Genomic DNA, 22015 nt, shown 5'->3' on the forward strand with positions numbered 1-22015 from the left:
TCAGGAAGCACATAAAATGAGGAACCAGGCAGGGAGAGAGTGGGAATAAAGCTGCTGGCCCAAACTGAAGGACTGATGACAGGGAGCTGGCAAGGCTCTGCATGGCCGGAGATGACTCCGGAGCCCATCCCTGGGGGCAGGAACACAAGGGGACCAGGGGGGAGTCTTCCTTCTGAAGAGGACCTGCCGAAGAGGGCCTGTCCCTGAAGGGGGCAGATATGGTGGCATTGGTCTTGGGAGTTTCCGCAGAGCCCACCAGGGAAAAACGGCGCTGCCAGGTACTTTTAAGCAGGGATAGCTTTTCAACCAGATGGCTGTCAAAGAGAAGAGGGCACCACATACCACATGGGCTTGTCCAACAGCCGAAGAAAGAACAGGAGGCGAGGATTCATTGGACAAGCCCACGGGTGTGTGCTGCTCTCTTCTCTTCTCTGACAGCTGCCTCCTTTCCAATGAAGGTGGTGGGGAATCCATGCAATTTCCTTCCTCTGCATGGATTTTCCACCACCTTCATCGGAAACGAGGCAGCTGTCACACACACACACACACACACACACACACACACATAAAGAGGACTGGATCAGCTGGGAGGCTGGCAAAAAAGCCTTTGTTTCTCCCAGCCAGCCACCACCAGCCAGCGGGCCTCAGGGGCGAGCAGTAAATGAAGAGAGTGCTGGCACATCCCCGCCTCCTTTTTTTGCGAGCTGCAGCAGCAGAGAAACAGAGGCTTCTTTTTTGCCAGCCTTTCAGCTGATCCAGTCCTCCTTACACATGCGCCTTGCATTGTGGCAAGCATGGTGTGTGTGAGAGAGAGTGTGTGTGTGTGTGTGTGTGATGTGTGTGCCTTCCGTAGCATGCCCAACACCTTCAGACACCCATCAGGTCACCTGCCAAGCGGCAGAGAAATTGGGCTTTGGCAAAAGGAAAAAAAGGCATTTGAAATTAGCCCTCTCTGTAGCTCTGCTAAAAAGGCGGGAACCAAGGTCAAGAGATAACAGGATGACTAACCATATTCGGTTAACCCCCAGAGCAGTAAGAGGCTGAATTGGGAGCTCTGTGAACTGGCTTGTAGGACACAGAATGCCATGATCATAGGATTTATTGGGCATTGGTTTTAGTTCATAGAATATATCTACAAATATAATTGGAAGGCATGTGTGTGAGAGAGAGTGGGGGAGAAAGAGAGAAAAAGAGAAAGTAAGAGAGAAAGAAAGAAAGAAAGAAAGAAAGAAAGAAAGAAAAAGGAAGGAAGGAAGGAAGGAAGGAAGGAAGGAAGGAAGGAAGGAAGGAAGGAATAAAGTGAGGGATACACACAAGAAATGTATGTAGGGAGAGTGAGAGAAAAAAGAGAAAGAGACAAACATAGAAAAAGAGAGAGAAAGAAAGAGAAAGAGAAAGAAGGAAAGAGAAAGAAGAAAAGAAAAAGAAAGAAAGAAAAAAGAAAGAAATAGAAAGTGGGAGAGAGATGAAAGAAAGAAAGAGGGAGAGAGAGAGACAAAAGGAAGGAAGAAAGGAGGGAAAGAAGGAAAGAAAGAAAGAAAGAAAAAAAGAAAGAAAGAAAGAAAGAAAGAAAGAAAGAAAGAAAGAAAGAAAGAAAGAAAGAAAGAAAAAGAAAGAGAACTTATGACCACAATTGAGCCCAAGATTTTGGTTGCTAAGCAAGAATTGTTAAGTGAGTTTCACCACATTTTCAAAGTTGGCCATGCCCAGCCGGTCACATGACCGCTGAGCCACTCCCACAAAACAGGCCACACCTACAGAATAGGTTCTTAAAAAATTTGAAACCCACCACTGATCCAAATGATCCAGTTGCAGAATTAGTTAACATACATCGCCTTTAAATGTTTTTTTTCCTGAAATAATGTTAAACCTAATTAGGCAAATACAATTCTAGATAAAGTACAAATGTTACTCTTTCTTTTCTTTTTGAAAACACAAAAAATACTTTTGAAACTGTTTTCTTAACAGTGATGACAGCTGTTCCTTAAAAAAACAGCTATCATTATAGACAGTAGCCTTTGTCTACTGCAGTTAGTGATTTAAGCAATGTAAATTAAAATTTGTGTTGTTTAACTTTTTTATTAATCTCATTTTTAAAGAAAGTTTGTCCATCCACACTTATATTTTCTCTTCTCAAAGTGCTGTGAGAGATGTTCTAACAAGAATATTCAGATAGGAAAATACTTTATTAAATAATGCATTATCTTTACTATTTTAACACATTTTGTTTCAAAGTATCACTTATTAATTTTGAGTCCCAAAAATTCTGACCCCCATATGCCAGATCAATGAGCTCCTGATGACATACCAATAGATGAACCTTTGCTTTGGCATATATTAAATTGTCAACAAAGCTTGGCTTATTAACCAATTATTCCTTTTTTTTAAAAAATAACTTCATCTCAACGTCAAGAGCACAGATGGCTCTTTCTTTGAGGAAGAGCTGTGGCTCAGTGTTGCAACAGATGCTTTACACGAAAGAGGTCTCAGTTCAGTTCCCAGCTTTTCTAAGTAGGCTAGAAATATTCCTGTGGAACCTTGAAAAGCTGCTAACAGATAGAGAAGACAAGATAGGGCAGCTAGACAGACCAACTGTCTGACTCACTAGATGGAAGGAGAGTTTCTCTTCAAATCAATTAGTGGCAGAAACACTTTGTTTGGCTACCTGAATTAGTGGTGGGATTCAATTTTTTTAACTACTGGTTCTGTGGGCATGGCTTGATGAGCGTAGCATGGCTTGGTGGGCATGGCTTGGTGGGTGTGGCAGGGGAAGGATACTGTAACATCTCCATTCCCTTCCCACTCCAGGGGAAGGTTACTGCAAAATCCCCATTTCCTCCTGATAAACTGGGATGTGGGAGGCAGAGAATAAATGGGGGCAGGGCCAGTCAGAGGTGGTTTTTACCGGTTCTCCGAACTACTCAAAGTTTCAGCTACCGGTTCTCCAGAACTCATCAGAACCTACTGAATACCACCTCTGACCTGAATAGATTGGATGCCTGGGCCTCAGATTTATCAAATGGTTTTAAACTATGAGTTTTGGTCTACCAAGTTGCATTGGAATGCGAACCTATAGTTTTTTTTTTCCAATGAAACTGATTCATGTGAACAAAGACTTAAGGAAGGAAGTCCTTTCCTGCTTCAAACAGATAAGCACATTGCTTCATTTCTTCTGGCCTGTTTACCAGCTCTTCAATGTCCTCTGGTTTGTACTCAGGACTCAACCTGTTCAGAAGCCTCTTGATGTTGTTGCAAGTACTAGAGGAAGCTGTGCTGGAGAAGTTATTTATTATTTAGCATGAGGCCTTTACAGACTCCATGCAACCAGTGTTATGTAACACCAACCACAATATATACATACAAGCATAAATATAAGTTTAAATAAAGCATCAGCAAATACATGTATATAAAATGTGTAGACAATCAGTGATGAAATTCGTTTTTTTATTACCAGTTGTGTGGGCGTGGCAGGGGAAGGATACTGCAAAATCCCTAACCCCTCCCCACTCCTGGGGGAAAGGATATTGCAAAATCTCCATTCCTTCCCCACTCTGGGGTCAGCAAGAGGTGGTATTTGCCAGTTCTCTGAACTACTCAAAATTTCTGCTACCAGTTATCCAGAACCTGTCAGAACCTGCTGAATTTCACCCCTATAGACAATACAATAGATGAGATAAATTATTGAATTAGGATAAAACCATGAAAAAATCATCATAGTATGCCACTGTAGAATTGCAATCGGATAGATGCTACAGTTCCATATCTAAGAAGCATCTAACTGCTTCTAACTCCTTGTGGGAGAAGTCAGAAACAGCAAGCAGATATCAAGGTTACTTGAAGTGTCTTGATATGGCACATTATATCATCTCCTTGTCTCAGTGAAGAATATTGTGTGGGTTATATCATGCAAAGCCCACCACTGGCATGTATTCAAGCCAACTCCAGCAGGTCTACAAACTGTAATGTTATGCAAGCTTTACCAGAGAATAGTGACTACTAAAACTACGCTATTTTCTTTGCAGGATGCAATATTGGTCAGTCACTGGGACAAGAGGTTTTGTCTTATGAGCTTTCAGAGTCATGCTGAATCTCATCTTCAGGGAACTTCTCTCTATCCCTCTACCCTCTAGATAGAGAGACATTCCTTGAAGCTCGGAAGACAAAACCTCTGGGTCCAGTGACCAACCCAGATTAGATCCTGCAACATTATCTTGGCACAAGTATATTCACCTGCATTCACTATTTTCTTTAAAGGAAATTGTATAATATTGAATTACCAAAAGATAGCTAAAAATCTTCATTTCTTTGGGTGGAAAAGATGCCACAGACAGTTTTGAGCCATTTGCTTAATGCATTACTGAATCTAGGTTTCTAAGTATTTAATCATCTTTATGTTCTCATGGAAGAGGATGGAAAATCACAACTTTATTCCTGACCTTAAAGTCCTTATGATTCCTTAAGTCCTTGTGTTCCATCCTCATGGATGTCTCAGTGGAGAGCCAGTTTAATCTAGTGGTTAAGGAACCAGTTTAGGACAATGTGAGTTCTATTCATGCCTTAGGCATAAAGGCCAGGCCTTCCCTCTCAGCCCACCTCACTAAGACTTCTTCAATAAGCCAGTCGGTCAGCTTCTGTCTCAACCAATGGATCAGCACTTGATTTATCTGAAAAAAGCAGAACCTTCACTTGCAGGAAAATGGTAGGAAGGCAAGAAATAAATAAATAAATAAAAGGATGTCTCATGGGAAAAACTGCATAGCAACATTTTACTGTACCCAAATATCTACAAATTCATATATCTAGAGTTTGGGAGAATCCACAGACATAAAGGACTAAATAAAGATTATTCCTTTAAAAAAAAATCAATGGACACATAGAGAGAACAGAAAAAGAGTCACGGTGAGTTATGCAACTTGAGGTCCATTGTGGTCATTCACAAAGAGTTCCACAAAAATACAGAAAAAGAAAGAAAATGAAAAGAAAAGAAAAGAAAAAGTGCGCAATTATATCTCCTACTCCTTTTTCTGTTCAAGTAGCTATTGTTTATTTGTTTTATACATACACATACACACACTCTGTGTGTGTGTGTGTGTGTGTGTGCAGTATAACTCTGGAACGCCTTAAGCAATTTGAACCAAACTTGGTGCACAGATGACTTATTTTCTGAAAAAAATATGATGGGGGTAAGATGCCCCTAACACTCCTTGGGATGTGTGTTCTGTTAAGATACAGCCTGTTGTGCCTTTAAATGGCTTCTACTATACTGCTGTAAAATGGCTTCTACTATATAGTGCAGTGGGGTTGCCATGGTAACGGCTTCACGGTACTCCACAAGGGGGCTCCCTCTGGTAAGGGGAAAAATCCAACATTAGAAATTAAGTTTGGTCTGGACATTTCCCCCCTATAAATAAATACCAGGATAACAATGGGTTATCAGCTAGTTTATTTTATTTCTATCCCACCTTTATTACTTTATAAAGAACTCAAGGCAGCAAACATAAATAACATTCTTTATTTTCCCCATAGCAAGAACCTTGTGAGGTGCCCAGTCTTTCATAACAAACTTCCATTATTTTTTTCTCTAATCAGCCTGGTCCCATTTCTGTAAATTAAGTTAAATTTATAATCCAACCTTCCACTGTAAGTATTTCATTCATTTTCCACGTTTTTGCATACAATAATATTGCCACAATTACCATAAACAAAACAAATTCCCGTATTTCTTTTCTAATTCCTTGTCCATAAAACCCAGTAGGATCATTCTGGTTTGATCATAATATTATTTCAATATGTTTTGCATTGTTGTATGGATCCCACATGACTGTTAACATTCCTGCTGTAATATTGCTTCAGTGCAAGAATAAATGTATAACGTGTCCTAAACATCAAGATAATAGAGTTTTAAAATCAGTTTGGTTGAGAGGCAGGATTAAGTATATAAAAAGTACCAACATTTTGGTTTCATCATAATCAAGTCAACAACAAAGATTAATATTTGTTCAATAACAAGTACACCAGTGGGAATGTATGCACTGTTACATAAAGAGATCCAGATAGTCCTCAATTTACAAAAGTGTTTGTTTAACAACCATTCAATATTACAATGGCATTGGGAAAAAAATTACAACTGGTTCTGGCACTCAGGGTCATTACCAGTGGTAGAATTCAATTTTTTTTACTACCAGTTCTGTCGGCGTGGCTTGGTGAATATGGCTTGGTAGGCGTGTCAGGAGAAGGATATTGTAAAATCTCCATTCCAACCCCTCTCCAGGGGAAGTTTACTGCAAAATCCCCATTCCCTCCCAATCATATGAGACTCAGGAGGCAGAGAAGAGGTGGGGCCAATCAGAGGTGGTATTTACCGGTTCTCCAAACTACTCATAATTCCCACTACCGGTTCTCCAGAACACTCACTCACTCTCTCTCTCTCTCTCTCTCTCTCTCTCTCTCTCTCTCTCTCTCTCTCTCTCTCTCTCTCTCTCTCTCTCTCTCTCTCCTTCCCTCCCTCCCTCCCTCCCTCCCTCCTTCTCTCCCTCTCTCCCTCTCCCTCCCTCCCCCCCTCCCCCCTCTCTCTCTCCTCATATTTCACTAACATACTAACAATAGTATATTATCATATACTTTGGTAAAAAGAACACATCCCTTGTGCATACTGGATTTGCATTGGCCCGGGTCACCCTTTCTATACTTACACACATGCTCTCACTCTCTCTCTCTCTCAGCACACACATACATAGCATGCAATGGAAAGAAAGAGTGCCTGAGGCAGCCTTTCTCCAACCAATTCAATGAATCATGTTTTTCCATCTCCCGTTGTGACTCTGCTGTCTTCCTGAAGAAGGACGGCAGTCTAATCATTTTGCTTTTTGTTCATCACTATCATGGAACTGCTTTGCCACAGGGTTTTTTTTAAATCTACTATAAAATTGTTTTCAAGCTATTGTTTTCATTGAATCTTCATCCTGCAGCAAAGCTCATTTCAAAATTCTACTTTGTAGTAAAATTACTTAACTGTTCAGTACTGAAATTAGTTTAAACATCCACTATAAATTGTTTGCTTAGAGTAAGCCAACTTTGATTATTGGACAGGTAGTCCTCGATTTACGATGGTTCACTTAGTGACCATTTGACAACAGCACTGAAAACAGTGACTTAGGACCATTTTTTTCACACTTAAGACTGTTAAGCAACCCCATGGCCACGTAATCAAAATTCAGATGCTTGTCGTATTTGTGAATGTTGCCATGTCCCAGGGGGGTCACCTGATCCCCTTTTGCAACCTTCTGACAAGCAAAATCATTTGAGATGCCAAAGTCACCTAACAACTGCAGTGGTACACTTAACAAATGTGGCAAGAAAAGTCGTAAAATGGGGCAAAACTCACTTAACAGATTTCTCACTTAGCAACATAAATTTTGAGCTCAATTATCATAAATTGTGGGATATCTATATTTCTTATACTAGGGATAATATATCTAGGCTTCCTTCCTTCCTTCCTTCCTTCCTTCCCTCATTCCTTCCTTCCTTCCTTCCTTCCCTCCCTCCCTTCTATTTTCTTATATTCTTATTTCTTATATTTCTGTTTCTGTATTTCTGTTTCCCCATTTATTGAAGATCTAAGCAGTGACCTAAGTTTATTCATGGAATTTTCTAATGCTTGAGGCTGAACATTACCAAAACCTTATCAACATCAAATGGCAGGATAGAGAGAAAGCTTTAGCTGTTCCCTCTTTTTTATTAAAAAAAAAAAAAACTTAGACATTTTTGCATCATTTAACCTAATGAATAAACACTAGAGCAGTGTTTCTCAACCTTGGTGACTTAAAGTCCCACGGACTTCAATTCCCAGAATTCCCCAGCCAACACTGCCCTAGAGGAACTAAGACTTTTTAAATTCAGAGCCTCTTCTCATCCTTCCACCTTTTTCTGTTTTTCTTCTTGTCAGACTTCCCAGTGTTGGAACAATAGCCTCATACAATGGGTTCCAATCTTATTGTTACAAAGCTCTTACATGGCATTATAAAGTAATACAAATGCTATTAGATTGAAATTAATGCATCTACAGAATCAAATATAGCCACAAGGCTCTTACACCAAGAATAATTGAAAAATCATGATCCCACTCCAAACAATGATATCAAAATACCATTTCCTCTTCATGCTGAAGGGATTAATGTCAACTACTGCCCACCTCCAACCCACTTCATATTGTCTACTAAAACAAAACAATTCCACTATAGTCCTCATTTAGTGTCTGCAGCTCGGACTAGCAGCTTGGTTGTTAAGCAAATCAGTTGATAAGAAATTATGTCATTGCAACTGCGCTTAGATTTTGCCTCAGCTTTCCTTTTCCTCACAGCAGGGATGTCAAACTTGCAGCCCATTGGCCAGATGCATCACATGCTGGCCACACCCACCCTAGTTTAGCAAAGAGGAGAAAGTGGCGATATGTCACATGACAACATGATGCCACAAGTTTGACACCCCTGCCTTACAGCATTAGAAAGATATGAGCCCAAACAACAGGAAAGATTTCCAAATCTTTCTTGACCCACAAGGAAGCCAAGTAAAAGGGCAACTCGTATAGCTCTTTTTCCCTGCTCCCCAGGCAATGGTCATAGCTGTGCTGGGTTAATTAATAAGTAGAGAATAATATTTACATTCATTGGAGAAGAAGGGATTATAAGAGAGTAAGCAGGCAGAAAATAGGGAATAGACATTGAAAGGAATGACCTAGCATGGGCTGTTTGTCTAGTGGACTTGATGCAAGCCACTCAGAAGGCAAACAAAATCCTCTAATGTGAAACTGATTAGTGTCTTGGTGTTGACAGCAGCTGTGAGCCAGCAGGTTGCAATCAAGTAATTAAGGTCCATCTCTCTCCCTCTCTCTCTCTCTCTCCCTCTCTCACTCCCTGTATGTGTGTGTGTGAGAGAGAGACAGAGACAGAGACAGATAGACAGAGAAAAAGAGAGACAGAGAGACAGAGTGACAGAGACAGAGAGAGGGAGCGAGGAGACTGTGAAGGGTATAAATGAAGGCATTGTTCACTATGTTGCTTTTTTATCAGCTTTGTACCTGGAAATGATTTCTGTCTGAGGCAGTCACTAAATGAGGATTTTTCTGTGGTTCTCATGCAGAGAACTAGAAAACTTTAACTATTCCCCTTATAGTGAAGGCAAAATGAAGCAAGATTTTTTTAAAAATGGGGAAAAAGCTCACTTATGAATTCTACACATCCACAGCAGGTTTTTTTTAAAACCAGACCTAGCTTTGCAATACTTTAGAATACTTCAAAGTTTTGTAGTGTGCTTTAGGTGCACTGACAACTATTTCTGAATCAGAAATAAATCAAAGCTGTAAAGGGATGAACCACTGAATCATGGAGGCTGAGAACCAAAGGTGGAAAGCCAACATACAAAGATGCCTTAGAAGCATTGGGGATTCTACACTATGGAAATATAAAATTTTCCCTAATGGACATGCTCATTCATTCTCCTGCGCGAGCTGCACTGGCTACCTGTGGTTTTTCGGGTGCGTTTCAAGGTGCTGATTACCATCTTTAAAGCGCTCCATGGCACGGGACCTAGTTACTTGCAGGATCGCATCCTCCCACATACATCCCTGCGGCCAATTCGCTCACACAGGGAGGGACTTCTCCTGGTGCCGTCCACTAGGCAATGCCAACGGGCGACACCAAGGAGTAGGGCCTTCTCTGTGATGGGCCCAACCCTCTGGAATGACCTCCCCCCCGACATTAGAACCACTTCTGACCTCCACTCCTTCCGGCAAAAATTGAAGACCCACCTGTTCCGATTAGCAGGCCTGGCATAATTACAACTGTCCCTCCTGGCAAATGTATTATCATCTGGTTATTTTAGGGTTTTTTTAATTTACTGTGTCTATTTTAGGGGTTTAAAACTTATATTTATATTAGCTTTGTACAGTTCTTTTAATTGCATTTTAACCTCCTCCATGCCAACTGTACATATTTAACTTTTTTATTGTATTTTGTTATATTCTGTATGGACTGTACACCGCCCCGAGTCCCTTTTGGGAGAGGGGGCGGTCTAGAAGCATCAAATATAAATAAATATAAATATAAATAAAATTTCTTCAGTTGTGACACTTGCATTTCTTTACCTCTGTTTTATTTGTAGAGTAAGTTACTTGTTACTTTGAAAGTTGGAACCTAAAAGAAGAGTCAATATTCTCATACGAAACTCTTCATTTTCTTCTTGCTCATTCTAATTTCTCCCAACATTTACACAAACTAACATGGGAATAAAGAATATTATCTTCAGATCACTAATTATACAAACTTTTGTAGTTCATACTTAGTTCTTCTGTAGTTCTTAGTTTGATAGAACTAATGATAAAGTAAGAACATTGTATTGGGGATGCTGATGCTGTTTCTTTTAGTACATCTTAACTATATAACTGAATAATATGATATATATCATCTTCTTTTAATGACCCCATAATCCCTTGCAGGATAGATTATGGGTAACTGAATGGAACTGAGTGTTTATATATGCTTTTATGCAATAGCACAGGCTGATCAAGGGTTGAAATAAAAGATCTGGTTCACACCTATACAATACAATACAATAGTAGAGTTGGAAGGGACCTTGGAGGTCTTCTAGTCCAACCCCCTGCCTAGGCAGGAAACCCTATACCATTCCAGACAAATGGCTACCCAACATCTTCTTAAAGACTTCCAGTGTTGGGGCATTCACAACTTCTGGAGGCAAGCTGTTCCACTGATTAATTGTTCTAACTGTCAGGAAGTTTCTCCTCAGTTCTAAGTTGCTTCTCTCCTTGATTAGTTTCCACCCATTGCTTCTTGTTCTGTCTTCAGGTGCCTTGGAGAATAGCTTGACTCCCTCTTCTTTGTGGCAACCCCTGAGATATTGGAACACTGCTATCATGTCTCCCCTAGTCCTTCTTTCTCTTAATTGTTCTAACTGTCAGGAAGTTTCTCCTCAGTTCTAAGTTGCTTCTCTCCTTGATTAGTTTCCACCCATTGCTTCTTGTTCTGTCCTCAGGTGCCTTGGAGAATAGCTTGACTCCCTCTTCTTTGTGGCAACCCCTGAGATATTGGAACACTGCTATCATGTCTCCCCTAGTCCTTCTTTCTCTTAAGCTAGACATACCTAGTTCCTGCAACCGTTCTTCATATGTTTTAGTCTCCAGTCCCCTAATCATCTTTGTTGCTCTTCTCTGCACTCTTTCTAGAGTCTCCACATCTTTTTTACATCGTGGCGACCAGAACCTAAATCCAAAACATTTTACTAAACAGACACCCATCTATTATCACCCTTCCTATATTGGTTAGCTTTCCCCATTACAAGAAACCAATAAATGAATTGTGCCTATAGGACTGGATATATGCATTCTGTGAAACTAGTTTTTCATTCCTTTTTTTTTTTTAAAGTAAACATGATGTGCCCTCTCTTGGTTCTTTTTTTCCCCTGTCCTTGGATATCTATCCCGTTCCCTGTTTTTTATTGTACCCTTCCGACAAATTCATTTCTTGTGGGTCATAGCTGTGATCTTGTATTGACAGAAGAGCAGCCATTTGAGGGAATATAAGACCAAGGGCAGAAATAGTAAACAAAATTGCTCCAATTTTATAGCGTTGCCGTGATGTAGCTTTGTCATTTGATTTCATATTGAGGAGACTGAGCATAAATTTCAGGCACAGGATAAAAACCTAAACTAAATCTGGAACCTCTAGATTGGGTTAGCCTCCTTTTCCTTCCTCAGATCACAGCTGTTCAGTACAAGCTGAAAAAATAATAATAGTCATAATCTTATTTTTTACTTCCCAACAACTCTTTGTAAGAGTCTAAGCTTATATAATCATTCTGTTTTGATGCTAATGTTGAATATATAACCTAAATAAATATTAAAGATGAACCAATTCAAATCATGTTTTGCAAAGAAAACTGCCACAGGTCCCAGAGCTTGTGTGTGTGTGTGTGTGTGTGTGTGTGTGTGTGTGTGTGTGTGTGTGATAATCTTAGCTTCATGACAAAATGTTCGACATTTATGGAAGGTTCAAGTTGACATTTAGATAGAAGGATCCTATGATGCTTCAGAAGAAAAGTCTCTTTCTCACTATCTATCTCTCCCTTTTCTCCCTCACACACAATTTTGATTGCCTACTAGATATAATTTTCAATGACAGATTTCTCCCCAGCATGAGAGGAGTTAGATTCCTCAGTGTCCAACACTAAATATCTGAAGAAAACCAAATGCAGTAGCTCTTCGAAAATGTGTTCCATTATAATACATGTTATTATATTGCTGTATGAGCACTGCTATCAAGAATATGAATTATTATGGTTGGTCACACAGTCATCCAGATGTTTAGACTGGATTTGGTATTTTTATGTACCCACTAAGTCCTTCCCAAGGACCTGGGATAGGCAGATGTATTATTATCATTATTTTTAAAAAAATATTTCCAAAGATTTATGAACTAATAGAAAAACATTGAAGAGACCAGGTCTGACTGGCAAAAAGCCCATATACTGTAAGTCTCAGGTCTTAAAAGTTATATAGTGGCAACTATGTGGAAAAGAGCCAGTTTGGTGTAGGGAATTTGGGAGACCATGAGTTCTAGCCCTGCCTTAGACATTTGTATTTATTAGTTTGTCAAACATATACAAGATAGCAGGTATAAATATAAACATGGATGTAAATAAAAGAAATGAATACAAATAAATGGGGACAGTAGGACAAGGATGTTAGGCACACTGGTGGGCTTATGCAAGCCCCCTTTATGGACCTCTTAGGAATGGGGTAAGGTTTGTGGTAGACAGTTTAAGGTTGAAGCTGTGAGGGTTAGAGGATGTAACAACAGAGTCAGGTAGAGCATTCCAGGCGTTGACCACTCTGTTGCTGAAGTCGTATTTTCTGCAATTGAGTTTGGAGCAGTTTACTTTGAGTTTGTATCTATTGTTTGTCTGTGTATTATTTATTTATTTATTTATTTATTTTATTGAACTTATTAGTCGCCCCCTCTCCCCACAGGGACTCGGGGCGACGTACAGAGCAATAATCAAGATAGCACCATAAAATCGTGCAGAGGAGGTAAAAATAAGTCCATAAATAAGCATACTTACAAAGTTTAAAACCCCAAAAATATTAAAAACAAAATTTCCCATTGTAAAATGACCTGGGGTGGCAAGATAGTAACGTTATGCCAGGCCGGCTTGACAAAACAGGTAGGTCTTCAGCTTCATACGGAAGGAGCGAAGATCGGTTGTTGTCCGGATGTCTGGGGGGAGGTCATTCCAAAGGGTAGGGCCCACCACAGAGAAGGCCCTACTCCTGGGCACCGTCCCCAGGCACTCTCTAGAGGACGGCACCCGGAGTAGCCCCTCCCTGTGTGAGCGAGTGGGTCGCAGGGATGTATGGGGCAGGACGCGATCCCGCAGGTAACTAGGCCCTGTGCCATGGAGCGCTTTGAAGATGGTAACCAGTACCTTGAAGCGCACCCGGTAGGCCACAGGAAGCCAGTGCAGCTCGCGCAGGATAGGTGTTATATGGGAGAATCTCGATCTCCCCATAATAACCCGCGCGGCTGCATTCTGGACCAACTGCAGTCTCCGGGCGCACCTCAAGGGGAGCCCCATGTAGAGAGCGTTACAGTAGTCCAGGCGGGACGTCACCAGCGCGTGAGTGACTGTGCGCAAGGCCTCCCGGTCCAAAAGGGGCCGCAATTGGCGCACGAGGCGAACCTGGAGGAACGCCCCCCTTGCCACGGTCGCCACGTGATCTTCTAAGGTCAGCCGATCGTCAAGGAGGACGCCCAAGTTGCGCGCCCCTTCCACCGGGGCTAATTGCTCATCCCCGATGGTCAGCGATGGAATATGCTGATTGAATCGGGAAGCCGGGAACCACAGCCACTCTGTCTTGGAGGGGTTGAGCCTGAGCCTGCTGTCATCCATCCAGACCCGTACGGCTTCCAGACATCGGGTCATCACTTCGACAGCCTCGTTGGGGTGGTTTGGGGTGGAAATGTACAACTGAGTATCATCAGCGTACAGATGGTAACTCACCCCAAAACCACGGATGATCTCGCCCAGCGGCTTCATATATATGTTGAACAAGAGAGGCGAGAGAATCGACCCCTGTGGGACCCCACAAATGAGGGGCCTTGCGGTCGACCTCTGCTCCCCCGTCAACACACATTGCGTCCGGCCAGAGAGGTAGGAGTGGAACCACCGTAGCACGGTGCCTCCAATCCCCAACCCCTCCAGCCGGCGCAATAGGATACCATGGTCGATGGTATCGAAGGCCGCCGAGAGATCTAATAGAACAAGGATGGAGGAACAACCCTCATCCTTTGCCCTCCAGAGATCATCCACCAACGCGACCAAGGCCGTCTCCGTGCTGTGACCGAGTCGGAAGCCGGACTGGCGCGGGTCTAGATAATCATCTTCCTCCAGGTGACGCGGAAACTGCTGAGCCACCACACTCTCAACAACCTTTGCTAAAAAAGGAAGGTTGGAGACAGGACGATAATTTGCTAGTTCCTTTGGGTCCAGAGAAGGCTTCTTGAGCAGGGGCCTGACCACCGCCTCTTTCAGGGCGGCCGGCATCCGGCCCTCCCCCAACGAAGCCAGCCTCGTGAGCCCTCCCAGGAGGCCAGCACCAACCAGGAGGGACACGGGTCCAGTAAACATGTGGTGGCCCGCAGTCGCCCGCGCAACCTGTCCAAATCTTTGATGACAACAGGGTCAAACTCCTCCCAGCATGGTCTCTCAAGACTAGTCTCGGACGTCCCCACTGGAGAACTGGAGTGGGTCCAACCTCTCCGGATATGATCGATTTTATCCTGCAGGAACTCTCCAAATTCCTCTGCCCTGCCCTGCAATGGGGGGTCCCGCTGCTCCTGTGACAGAAGGGAGCGGGTCACCCGAAACAGGGCAGCAGGGCGGTTCTCTGCGGACGCTATAAGAGTGGCACAATACTGACGTTTGGCCACTCTTATTGCCACAAGGTAGCTCCTTATGTAGGCTCTTACCTGTGTTCGGTCAGCTTCGGAGCGGGAGGATCTCCACTTACTCTCCAGGCGTCTCCTAAGGCGTTTCATCGCCCTTAGCTCCCCGTTAAACCAGGGGGCCCGGGTCGATCGTGGCCGTCGGAGAGGCCGCAAAGGCGCCACCCGGTCCAAGGCACCGGCAGCCGCACTATTCCATGCGGCTACCAGGTCCTCAGCCCGGGAGCGGGACAGGTCAGCAGGAAATGGCCCAAGCTCAGCCTGGAACCTATCCGGTTCCATCAGGCGCTTGGGGCGGAACCATCTGGGATAATCTGGTTCCGCCTCCCCGCGGTGGGGAGTAGCGCCAGGGAAGTCAAGCTGGAGAAGTGAGTGATCTGACCATGACAGGGGCGTGATGACTAAATGCCCTCTTCCCAGATCACTCGTCCACTGGTCGGAGACAAACACAAGATCCAGAATGTGGCCTCGCTCGTGAGTGGGGTCCTGAATTACTTGAGTCAGACCCATGGCTGTCATGGAAGCCATGAATTCCCGGGCTACCTCGGATGCCTTTCCCGTTGACGGCAGGTTGAAATCCCCCATCATTAGTAGTTTGGGGGTCTCAACCGCCATCTCCGCGATCCGCTCGAGGAGCTCGGGCAGGGCCGTTGATGTATGGCGGGGAGCCAGGTATACTATCAACAGGCCCAACTGACTCCCTGGACCCCACTTTACGCCCAGAGACTCACAACCAGATGTCTGCGACACAGTGAATTCTCTCGGTGCCAGATCGTCCCGGATGATAATTGCTACCCCCCCACCCCTACCTTGGGCCCGTGGCTGGTGGAATACACGGTAACCTGGAGGGCACATTTCCCTGAGGGGCAACCCCCCCTCCGGGCCCAACCAGGTTTCCGCTATTCCTGCGAGGTCCGGCTCCCCCTCTGTGATCAAGTCACTGATGAGGGGGGCCTTGTTAACCACGGACCTCGCGTTACATAACATCAGCCTAAGGCCCAGGCTCTGCTGATCCTGTCCACCTAGTCTGCGGGGGTTGGTGCAAGCGACCGGGCGTATCCAGTGGCCCCGGTCTGCCAACCGACTATACGTTCTTCTGGTGTCCTCGCGCCTGCCCCTCCCTACGACCGTCGTGATTGGAATTCCCCTTATAGGGATGTTATTTCCTCCCACCCGCTCCGCTTCGCTACCTTCCGTCTTGACCCTCCCTTCCGTCTTGACCCTACATGTTGGCCTGGTTGTATCCATACCCCAGGGCCAAACCAACCCTCCCCGCTCCCTCGAACCCCTTAAAAGCTTTACAAAACATTTTACTAAAAAACCCCTAATCCCCCGCTTCCTCCACCTCTCTGGGTTAATAAACCCCTCATTGAGGTGGGCCTTCGTCAGGGCAGGGGGGCACGCCTGCGAGAGGGGGGAACCTCGCAGTCGAAGGATGTCAGACCTTGAATAAGTTGGGATGATGACCAATCTATGATTATGGCTATGGCAGGGTCTCTCTTTGTAGCAGGTCTAGGATGTAAGATTAACAAAGAATGAAGTAGAGAGATATTTAAAAGGCAAATAATAAGATGGGAGGGGACAGACCTCACAGTCCACAATAATCTACGTTCCACCAGTGAGGCCCAGGGCAGTTCTTTAGGCAGTTCTTTAGGCCCAGAGGCCTAGGGCAGTTCTTTAGGCAGTTCTTTAGGCCCAGAGGCCCGAAAGCAGTTCTTGGAGTATGAAGGAATCGCACCTCAGCGGGGGGGGGGGGTAGACGAGGTGCCAAGGCCGGCTGCTCGACCTATTGCTCTTCAGGGGTCGCCCCGAGCCTCCGGCGACCCCCCCGGCTTCCCTCTTCGATCCCTGCAGCTTCTTTCCCGACCTCCAGCCCCCAATGGCCTCTCCACCTGGCAGTTGGAAAGAAATATGGCGCCCGATATTCCAGCGCCGTCTCAGCCGCTCCGTCGCCATCGCCGGTAAGATGAGGTCTCCCTGTACGTTGTTCTCTCTTTCTGGCTCGCTCCTTAGCTGTCGCGCTGTTCCGCCGCCTGGCAGCCGCCCAAAACGTCCAAAACGTCTCCTTTCTGCTCTGTCAGTTCTTTTATTCATTTTGCTGCCGCAGCTGCCGTAGCTGCCGCAGCTCGGCCTCTGTGTTCCTGTCCCTAAGCTGTCCTCCGTCTCCCGTTCTCCTGGTTAGCGGGTCCATCCGGATCCCAGCTGTACATCAAACAAACCAGGGTTGCCACTACATAATTCTAGGCCCCCAGGATGACCAACGGGGGCCAATAATGCCTGCTATCCCCGCCAGAGCGCCCCATCGTTTACGGAGCTCTGGGAAGGTCCGCCATTTCCCCTGGAAGCTGAAGAAGACATTGACAGGTAAGACACTGTAGCAAACAATTTTGTGTACTGTGCTTAGATTATACCACAGGTGGCACAGTTCCAGATTATCCAAGCCCAAAGTTTCAAATCTGGTGGCATAATGGAATTCTATTGTGAGTAGGAGAGTGGAGTACTCTTCTTGTGAAATACCTCTGGACCCACTCAATCGTATTAACAGTGCCAGATGGATGACCTTGGGCCAGACGTTCTCTGTCAGCCCTAAAAAGCAGGCAACAGCTAACCATTTATTAAAAATCTTGCCAAAAACCCTGTAGGGACTAATCCAGGCAGTTGCCAGGAGTTAAAACCTAAAGGCACCAAAGGTATATATATATATATATATATATATATATATATATATATATATATATATATGTGTGTGTGTGTGTGTGTGTGTGTGTGTGTGTGTGTGTGTGTGTGTGTGTGTGTGTGTGTGTGTGTGTGTGTGTGTGTGTGTGTGTGTGTGTGTGTGTGTGTACACACACACACACACACACACATATATATATATATATATATATATATATATATATATATATATATATATACATATACATATACATATACATATACATATACATATACATATACATATACATATACATATACATATACATATACATATACATATACATATATATATATATATATATATATATATATATATATATATATACACATATATATATATAGTCTCCCTTTATTTATTTATCAGTACATATATATATATGTTTTCGTAGATTTTCACGGGTGTAGGTATGCTGGTTTTGTTGTATTCGGGTCTTTTCCCGTAAAAAAATTTTAAGCCCACAGCTTGAAGATGGCAGGTGTGATCCTGCCGAAACGTTGCAAAGACAATCTCAACCTTACACGGGAAAAGACCCGAATACAACAAAACCAGCATATATATATATATAATGTCAACATTGTTTTTTTTATAAGATTTATTTTTTATTTTTAGACAAACAAACACAAACAAAACATAAAACCATCTTCCATTTACATACAGTGTATCGATTGGTTACAAAGCTTTTGTGGATCCTCTCAATAGTCCTCACTTACAATTTATATAAAATCTCATATTATCAATCTAGTATATATGTATACATTATTATCATTATTAATCATTTATTTGGCTATAACTGTTATTACTTCATTTTATGTGAGATATTCTAAATTTTGAATTAATTTATATTATGGCATTTCATTATATCATCCTAAATCCATCCAATGGTAGTACATCTTTATATTATATTCTGTATCATTCCATTATTCTTTTACTGTAAAATTCTCTAGCATATTTCATTTCCATATTTTTTTGTCTAACCATTGATAAAATAAATCCCATATCTTATAAAATTGTTTATCTTCTTGTTCTCTAATTTCAAATGTCAATTTGGTCATTTCGGCACATTCCATTATTTTCTGAATAACTTCCTCCTGCGTTGGTATTTTCTTTTCTTTTTTTCCCCAATTTTTTGCAAATACAATTCTAGCCGCTGTTAACACATTTACAAACAAATATTTCAATTCTCTACTATATATTTCCAGTAAAATCCCCAATAAGAATATCTCTGGTTTAAAGTCTATATGTTTTTCTATCATTTTGTCCAATCATTTGTGAATTTTAGTCCAGTATCTTTTAGCTTCTGCACACTTCCACCACATATGGTAATATGAGTCTAGTATGTGATGACATTTTTCGGATTTATTCTCAAACATTCTTGCTATTCTCTTCGAGGGTAAGTGCCACCTGTAAAACATTTTATACAAATTTTCTTTATATGCTGTTGACATTGTCATTTTATAATTTTGAGGTCACAATTTTTGCCATTTCTCTAAATCAATCACATGTCCAAAATTCCCCCCCCCCCCAAGCAATCATTGTTTCTTTAACTTGTTCTTCCACTAGCTTAACCTCTAGTAAGTATCCACATAGTTTTTTAATCACCTTTTCATCAGTACCTGTCAGGATTTTATCTAAATCAGTCAATTTGTCATAAAAGCCTTCTATTTTAAAATCTTTATCCTATCTAGAATGTATTTGCACATATGAAAACTAATTCATCCTTCTATCTTGTTCTTCCAGTTCTTGCATAGATTTAAGTTCACCCTTTGCAATCAATAGTTCACCATATCTAACTGTTTGTTCCTTTTTATATGTTATTGGATATGAAAAAGCTTCAATAGTTGATAACCAGACTGGAATTTTTAAATAATGATGCCTTTTAATCTTCTCCCAGCTAAATAACAAAGCCTCACGTATATAATATCTTCTAAAGTACCCCTGTGTTTTAGTTCCCTTGTACCACAAGAAACCATGCCATCCCAACAACAAATCATGTCCTTCTAGTGTTAATAATATAGAGTTTCTTAATGTTATCCATTCCTTAATCCACATCAAGCTTGTTGCCTGATAATATAACTCCCAATTTGGCAGGCCAAATCCTCCTTTTGTTCTAGCATCTTGCAGCAATTTTAATTTTATTCTTGCTTTTTTCCCCTGTCAAATATACTTCAACACTATTTTATTTAGATTTTCATGATAATCTTTCCCTAATCTAATTGGAATTGTCTGTAACAAGTACAAAATCCTGGGTAATATATTCATCTTGATTGTTGATATTCTCCCTATTAGTGATAACTGTAATTTTTCCCATTTTGCCAGATCTGTCACAATCTGTTGTTTAAGTTTATGATAATTATTCTCTTTAAGTATACTGCATCTTGCTGTCAAATATATCCCCAAATACATAACCTTATTCATGACCTGTATCTTCAAAGCTTCTGCCAATTCTTCCTTTTGTCTTACTAACATATTCTTTGTCAGAATCTTCGGTTTCTTTATTTATTTTCAGGCCTGCTACTTTTCCATATTCCTCTATCTTTTCTATCAATTTAAGTGCTGTTTCTAATGGGTCCTCTAAAATGAAAATCAGGTCATCTGTGAATGCTTGCAGTTCGTAGTATTCCTTTTTAATTTTTATTATTTTTATATATTTTTCTTCTCTAATATTTCTATTTAAGACTTCTAATGTTAACACAAACAACAGAGGTGACAGTGGGCAGCCTTGTCTTGTCCCTTTCCTTATATCAATAGAATCTGTCAATTCACCATTTATCATTACCGTTGCTGTTTGTTTATGATATATAGCTTCTATGGCTTGGATAAATTTCTTGCCAAAGCCCATCTGCTCCAACTGTAATAACATAAATCACCAATTCACATTGTCAAAGGCTTTCTGTGCATCTAAAAATATCAAGGCCATTTGTTTTTCAGGATGAGCCTCGTAATATTCCAAAGTGTCCAGAATTATTCTCATATTGTCCTTAATTTGTCTCTTTGACAGAAACCCATTTTGGTCAGGATAAATAAAGCTATTGAAATATCTTTTAAGTCTTTCTGCCAATATTGAAGTGAAGATTTTATAGTCTGAATTTATCAGGGAAATAGGGCTATAGTTCTTAATTTTTTGTGGGTCGGCTTCCTCCCTTGGCACAAGTGTAATGTATGCTTCTGACCACGATTTGGGTGACCTCATCTTTAACATAACTTTATTCATAACTTCTAGCAAAGGAAGGCTCAATGATTCCTGTATTTTCCTTATAAAATTCCACTGGCAGTTCATCCGGCCCTGGAGCCTTTCCATTATTTTGTTTTTTAAGTGCTTCAGTTAACTCCATCATCATTATATTCCCTTCTAGCATCACTTCAATTTCTTTAGATATCTGGGGTAGATTCGCTTTCTGCAAGTATTGTTTAATTCTTCCCTCATCTATATTCTCTTGTTCATACAGTTTTCCATAGTAATCTTGTATAATCTTTTTCTTTTCTCTATTTCCATGGCAAATTTGCCCTTGATCATCTATTAGTTGCATTATTTTTCTTGATTCTCTTTCTTTTTTCAATTTATATGCTAACCATCTACCTGGTTTATTTTCATCCTCAAAGTAGTTCTGTTTAACATCTCTAATTTTTTGTGCTAATTCCTCCTTTTCCATTAGTCCCATTTTATATTTAATTGTGTCCATTTTTATTTTAATGTCCTTTTTTGTGGAGATTTCTGTAGCTCTTTTTCAAGTCTCTTGTGATCATCATGTAATGTTTTAAGAGCTTGTCTTTTCTTGTTGTTTCTTTTCCTTGTGTAATCTATTATCAAGCCTCTAGCGTAGGCCTTCATTGTATCCCAAAGATTCTGCATTGATGTGTCCTCTTTTCTGTTTTCTTTAAAAAAAGAAAGCCAATTCTTTCTCCAATTTCTGTATAAAATCCTTTTCCTTTAATATAGTATTGTTTAAAGTCCATCTAGAACTTCTTCTTTCTCTTTTCCATTTAATTGTCATTGGATTGCGGTATGCCCAAGTACTTCTTTCTATATCAATTTCCTGTATGTTAAAGATCAATTCCGTTGACATCCAAATCATATCTATTCTAGACCAGGATGAGTGTCTATTTGAATAGAAAGTATATTGTCTATTTTTTTTGTGTTTCTTTCTCTCCATGCATCTTTTAAGACTATTTCATCTATCATTTTTAAAAAAAATTTTGGAAGAGCCTTTCAACTTTGCTCTATTGTTTTTTCTGTGTGTGTTTTATAGTTCAATTTCTCATCTACTATTCCATTAAAATCTCC

Source organism: Natrix helvetica (genome assembly GCF_964273705.1).
Source record: "Natrix helvetica genome assembly, chromosome: 3".
NCBI lineage: Eukaryota > Metazoa > Chordata > Lepidosauria > Squamata > Natricidae > Natrix > Natrix helvetica.